This window comes from Lathyrus oleraceus, chromosome 7 (genome assembly GCF_024323335.1).
Source record: "Lathyrus oleraceus cultivar Zhongwan6 chromosome 7, CAAS_Psat_ZW6_1.0, whole genome shotgun sequence".
Classification (NCBI taxonomy): Eukaryota; Viridiplantae; Streptophyta; class Magnoliopsida; order Fabales; family Fabaceae; genus Lathyrus; species Lathyrus oleraceus.
Genome location: NC_066585.1, coordinates 483,087,325 through 483,093,909, shown reverse-complemented (window position 1 = coordinate 483,093,909; position 6,585 = coordinate 483,087,325). Strand labels below are relative to the sequence as shown.

The following is a 6,585-nucleotide window of genomic DNA, read 5'->3' as shown; positions in this document are numbered from 1 at the left end:
TTTCCTTCAGAGCCAGATTTACCCACCTGGGGCATCTGTGAAAGATAGGAAGACTCTGAGGAGATTGTCAGGCAGTTTCTACCTCAATGGTGACGTGCTTTATAAGAGAAATTTTGACATGGTGTTGCTCAGATGCGTGGATAGACACGAAGCAGACCTGTTGATGACTGAGGTCCATGAGTGTTCGTTTGGTACTCATTCCAATGGACATGCCATGGCTAGAAAGATGTTGAGAGCAGGCTACTATTGGCTGACAATGGAGTCTGACTGTTGCAAATATGTGAAGAAATGCCATAAGTGTCAAATTTATGCGGATAAGATTCATATTCCTCCGACACTTTTGAACATGATTTCATCACCATGGACTTTCTCTATGTGGGGAATCGACATGATTGACATGATAGAGCCGAAAACGTCCAATGGACACAGATTTATTCTCGTAGTAATTGATTACTTCACTAAGTGGGTTGAAGCGGCATCATACGCAAATGTGACCAGGCAGGTGGTTGTGAAGTTTATCAAGAATCAGCTCGTATGCCAATATGGTGTGCCAGATCAGATCATTATTGATAATGGATCTAACTTGAACAACAAAACGATGAAAGAGATGTGTAGTGAGTTCAAGATTGCGCATCATAATTCTTCTCCTTACAGACCCGAGATGAATGGGGCTGTTGAAGCTGCTAATAAGAATATCAAGAAGATTATCCAAAAGATGGTTGTCACGTATAAAGATTGGCATGAGATGTTGCCATTTGCTTTACATGGATATCGTACATCTGTCTGCACTTCAACAGGGGCACCCCCTTTCTCTCTCGTTTATGGCATGGAGGTTGTGCTCCTAGTAGAGGTGGGATCCCATCAATTAGAGTCTTGATGGAAGCCAAGTTGACTGATGCTGAATGGGTTCAGAGTCGTTATGACCAATTGAATTTGATTGAAGAGAAGAGATTGACTGCCATGTGCCATTAGTTCAAGGTTGGACTTCCTAGGCATGTTAGGAGCATTATTAGCTGGCTTTTGATATCTAGGCGGAACAGCGGGTGCTTGGCCAAGTGCATACAGGGCGTTATTGTTCTTATACGAAAAGTTAGGATGATTTTTCCAACCTGGGTTGTATGTATTCGAATAAGGGTTTCCTTGTGCGTAATTCACTTGATCGGTTGAGACTCCTGCCAATATCTGACATTCTGGTGAAGTGTGTCCAAGAGTTCCACATAACTCTGAGTTTGAAGTTACGGCCGCCACGGTGGCTGCGGGTGGTATGGTCAAGTTTTCTAACTTTTGAACAAGGGCATCTACCTTTGCATGGACATGGTCAAGGATACTGATTTCGTACATTCCACTTTTTGTTTGGGACTTTTCTACTGGAGTTCTTTCACCTCCCCATTGGCAATGGTTTTGGGCCATGTTTTCAATGAGTTGATAGGCTTCATTGCATGGCTTGTCCATAAGTGCACTGCCCGCAGAAGCGTCTACTGTCAGTCTTGTGTTATACAAAAGCCCATTGTAAAATGTGTGAATGATCACCCAGTCTTCGAGACCGTGATGTGGACAAATCCTCATCATGTCTTTGTATCTCTCCCACGCGTCGTAGAGAGATTCTACATCCTTTTGTCGAAATTCATTGATTTGAGCTCTCAGCATAGCAGTTTTGCTTGGCGGAAAATATCGGGATAAGAAAACATTATTCAGTTCTTCCCATGTTGTAACTGAGTTGGATGGCAAGGATTGCAACCAAGCCCAAACTCTGTCTCTTAGAGAGAAAGGAAAGAGGCGTAGTTTTGAATATAAATAAGTTATAATTGCTTTTAAAGTGCTCTCGCTGTTTTTAAAATCAATGCCTAGTTTTTACTATCCAATTCGATCCTCATGGTCTCGCGATTGGCGGTTCTCACCTTAGTTAATTTCCCACTCTCATGGCAAAATCATACTAAATAGTTTTTCACTCTTGTGACAAAGTTAATTAAATTTAAATTAAAAACCACAGCCAAAAAGATTGTTTGAGAAAAGAAGTTTTACACCGATTATTATTAAATCCTGTCTAAATAAATGGTTTACATACCGATACCGGTAGTTTAGCCGGACATGTTAAATAACGCAAACACAGACGAGCATAAACAGATCAACAATACAACAAACATGATTATAATAATAATAAAGCAATAACAATAATAATTGAATAAAAACCTGGAGATTGGATTAATAGAATATGCCGAATCTTGAAGTACTTGAGCAGTCCTCCACAGGTCGGTAGGATTCTGCTTCTTCGAAATAATTGTTTAAACTAAATTAAATAAATTGCAGTAGTTCCCCAATGTAGGAAACTACTACTTTGGCTAAATGAAAAACGGAAAGGAAAAAGGGAAAACGGAAACTCTAAACGGTAAAAGAAAACAATGTTGCTGAAGAAAAATAGAAGAAAAACATAATTGATGCGGAAAAATAAAAATGCAAAGAAAGGTCTTGAAAGCTGGCTTCAGAGACGAAAATTAAGCGTGCCCGTAGGTTTCCAACTTCCATCCTTTTATATTCTCCATTTGGTCTTGTCAGATGAGAGAAATAAGGGTGACTTGGTTGAGTGAGAAATCCACGGGAAAGTGGCTGAGGAACGAGAAATAAGGGCCTGGTGTATCACTTCTGTTGACAGATTCAATGCGCTGATTTTGGCCTTGTGACGGTCGTGATGGGCCTGTGACGATCGTGACCCCCAGGGCGTGACGGTCGTGACAGGCTTTGTGACGGTCGTCACATGCACATAATTTTTATTCTCTGCTTTTCTGCTGTTTTCTCTTCTGTTTCTTCTTATTTTTCGTCCTTTTTTATACTTTTCTCATTTAAGCATGGGAATTTGAAATACCTACAAAAATAACTCGAACACTTGCGGAATAATGGGAATATAAATGAAAGTGGTACGATTTTTGAGTGTAAATCAAGGCAAATATACGATGTATTTTCGCGTTATCAAATTCAATGTGGTTATCATTTATTCTGCATGTTTGAATGATTGATTTTTTTTATAAAAGTAAAAAATAAAAGATGCACAAATGGAAAAAAAATTGTTTTCGAAAAGATTGCCATTTTCTTAAGAGAAAGAAAATAAATGAAAATAAGAATTTAACAAAATGTCTTTCATTCACTGATAATGATTATTTGAAAATGAAAAGGGGGCCTACAAAATGATCCATTAGCCTTGGGAAGAGCTAAGGATTTGAAAGGAAAAACAACAATTATTACTTTGACAAAGGAAAAACTTTAGGGATCTCAATCGCCTTCCAATTCTTCAAAGTTGTCTCACACCGGTAAACCAAACATAGCTCATCTTCATCTTCGGTGTTGTCTTCAATTGCGTTGACCTGATCTCCATGGATGAATCATGTATTAAGGAATACTTCCTGGATGCTTCAGGTGTTGGCCTTTGCAGGGACCCAGACTCCTTTTGCAGCGGAAGGCACATATCCTAGACCGAAACGATCATGCTTCTCATGAACATCAATAGCTGACCCCAACCTTCAGGGTTTCCTCCTTCAACGCTAGACTTTACGCTTTTCAGAGAAGCGAAAGATGGATAAGCTTTCCCAACAGGGTCCTTCATCTCCACAAAAGTGGCATTGGCTATTTCAAGAGCATGGAAAGAAGTTTCCGAAGCATCCTCATCAGCCTCGATATACCTGAAGGATGAAAGGTGACTGACCACAAATTCCTCCTCTCTAGAAATGATGATCAGTTGATTGTCCACTACAAACTTCATTTTCTTATGTAAAGTGGAGGTAACTGCCCCTACAACATGAATCCAGGACTTGGAAAATAATCCGGAATATATGAGGGCCAATCAATATGGGCAGTTCTACCTCTCCAATCACAATTCTCCGGGAACCATCAAAAGCTTCCACTATCAAGGCAATGGGCTTCATGGCTGGTCCTTGATAAGACAACTTTGTAAGTGTTCTCTTTGGAATCACATTCAAAGAGGATTCGGTATCAACGAAAACTCTTGCCAAAGCATCACCTTTGCACTTCACTGAGATATGGAGAGCACGATTGTGATTTTGTCCATATTCAGGTAATTCCTCTCCACTAAAGGTTAAAGTATTGCAAGATGTGATGTTTCCAGCCACCCCATCAAACTGGTCTACTATTATGCTTTGTGTTACATGAGCTTGGGAAAGCACCTTCAACAAAGCCTCCCTATGGGCTTGGGAGTTCAATAGCAGAGACAAAATAGAAATCTTAGACGATGTTTGATACAGCTGATCCATAACTTTGTAATCACTTCTCTTGATCAATTTCAAGAATTCAACAGCATCTTTAGATTGGACCACTTTAGGTTCTTTAGCAGGAGCTATAACTGTAGATTCCTTGGTTGGTACTTGAGGAGTCACATTGAATTTGGGCGTATAAATTCGACCACTACGGGTCATTCTACTCATTCCTGCAATCTTGGTGACATCTTCATTCACGGTTTCTGACACTTCACCATCTTCACTTCCTTCAAAGATCTTATCAACAACGGTAATCTCATATTTCCAAGGCACATCCTTGGTGTTTTCATATGGAAACGGCGTAGGCATACAGATCACAATAGGAGACATGTGATTATCCGCAGGCACAACTCTCCTACTATAGTAAGGTATTTCAACCGGTTAAGGTAAATTGAAACAAGGTTCAATTACTGACACATCTTCATTTTTTGCAACACCGGAGATTTGAAGCACTCCTATATTCATCAAGTCTTGAATATTATCATGTACAATCTGACAGCCCCTTGGGTGTATGGCACACTCTTCACAGCTGTCATGACAAACATCAATCATACCAGTTTCCACCAATCGGGCATGGAATACTACCAAAGGAGTTTTAACATCATCATCATTCTCAACCATAACACCATCAGAGGCATATTCAATCGCGTTCACTGTAGGGTCTCCAAGGGGGGGGGGGGGGAGATGATTATTCTTCATGTTTGGTCCCATATCCCGAAAAGACAAAATCTTGCTATCAATCAGCTTACGAACCCTATGCTTCAAAGCATAGCAACCCTCTAAGTCATGCCCAGGGGAACCCTCATGAAAAGGACAATGTGCATTAGGGTTGTACCATGGAGGAAAACGATCAAGTGTAGGTCCCATAGGTCTAGGAACCATCAAACCTTTTTGCAACAAAGAGGGATAACGCTCAGTATATGACATTGGAATTGGATTGAAGGTTGCCATATCCCCTTGTCTCCTGTTCTGATTTTGAGCATTTTGTTTTGGAGCTTGAGCTCTCGGCTATTGATAGGCAGGAGCTGCTTGCGCTTGCTGATAATTTGGGGGGTAGGAGCACGTTGTTAAGTTGGAGCTAGTCGATAAGCTGGAGTTGTTTGATAAGTCTGAGAAGGTTGTTGATTGAAGGCGGGCATCACAACAACTCTGTACGGTTGTGGGGCGTACTGAGCGTGATATATAGGGTGCTGATATGGAAAAGGCTGTTGAACATACTACTGTTGTGAATATTGTTGTTGATGTCTTCTTCTTGGATGAGCTCTGCCTTGGCCAATAGACACACCGCTAGTTTCACCTTCTTTCTTTTTGGGAAATCCTCCAAAGAACTTCTTTGGATTAGCACTTGAAGTTCCAGGCACAACTATAATTTTACCCTTTCTCAAACTATATTCAACACGAGCTCCTATAGCAACAAGCTCGAAGAAACCCAAGGAAGCACTTCCAACCATTTTCTCATAGAATTGGGGTTGGACAATGTCAATGAATAATTCAGCCAGCTCTTTCTCGGCAAGAGGTGGTTCAACTTGAGAATCCAGTTCTCTCCATCTCTGTGCATATTCCTTGAAAGACTTTTTGTCACGCTGGAACATGCTTTGCAGCTGTCTTCTATCAGACGCCATTCCATGTTGTATTTGTAGTGTTTAATGAATGCGTCTGATAGGTCTTGGAAGCATCTGATCCTACTTTGATCCAAACTCAAATACCATTTAGAAGGAGCCCCACTCAAGCTATCTTGGAAACAGTGGATCATCAGCTTGTCATCTTCCACGTGAGCAACCATTTTATGGTAATACATGATGAGATGGCTCTATAGGCAAGTATGAGCCTTGGATTTTTCGAAATCCAGAGTTTTGAACTTAGTCAAAATCACCAACCCAGATACACGGTGTCGCAACCTAAATGCGAAACGAAACAACCGGCGAAAAAAGAAAGAAATGACAGAAGAGTCGCCACCGTGCGTTATTTATCCCAAAGGGGGGAAAGGAAACGCTCGAAGTAAACCTGGAAAAAGGAAAGGAAAAGACAAGGTCTCGCAACCAAATCTTGGGTTAGGGAGTCGGTTATGCGAAGGGAAGGTATTAGCACCCCTACGCATCCGTAGTACTCTACGGGATCAACTCTTGTTGTTCTTGTCTAAAGGGTGTGGGTTTATCTAATATACTATTTACTAAAAGAGGGGTCAAAAGAAAATGACTCGCACGGATGTCGCATCCACTGCATACGTATCTCATCTGAATATGAGAATCAGAGTCTTCGTAGCTCGGCTACCTATGGGTTAAAGAGGAGTGTTCTCGCTAAGACATCGCGTCTTATGCCTACG

The 6,585-nt window shown here is 40.9% G+C and overlaps 1 non-coding gene across 1 annotated transcript; it reads left to right on the top strand.

Moving 5' to 3' along the window:
* Window positions 1-1,540: 1,540 nt before the first annotated feature.
* Window positions 1,541-1,647, top strand: LOC127108706 (small nucleolar RNA R71). Its single transcript, XR_007796228.1, has one exon. It is a non-coding gene; the product is annotated as a small nucleolar RNA R71 (small nucleolar RNA).
* The last annotated feature ends 4,938 nt before the right edge of the window (window positions 1,648-6,585 follow it).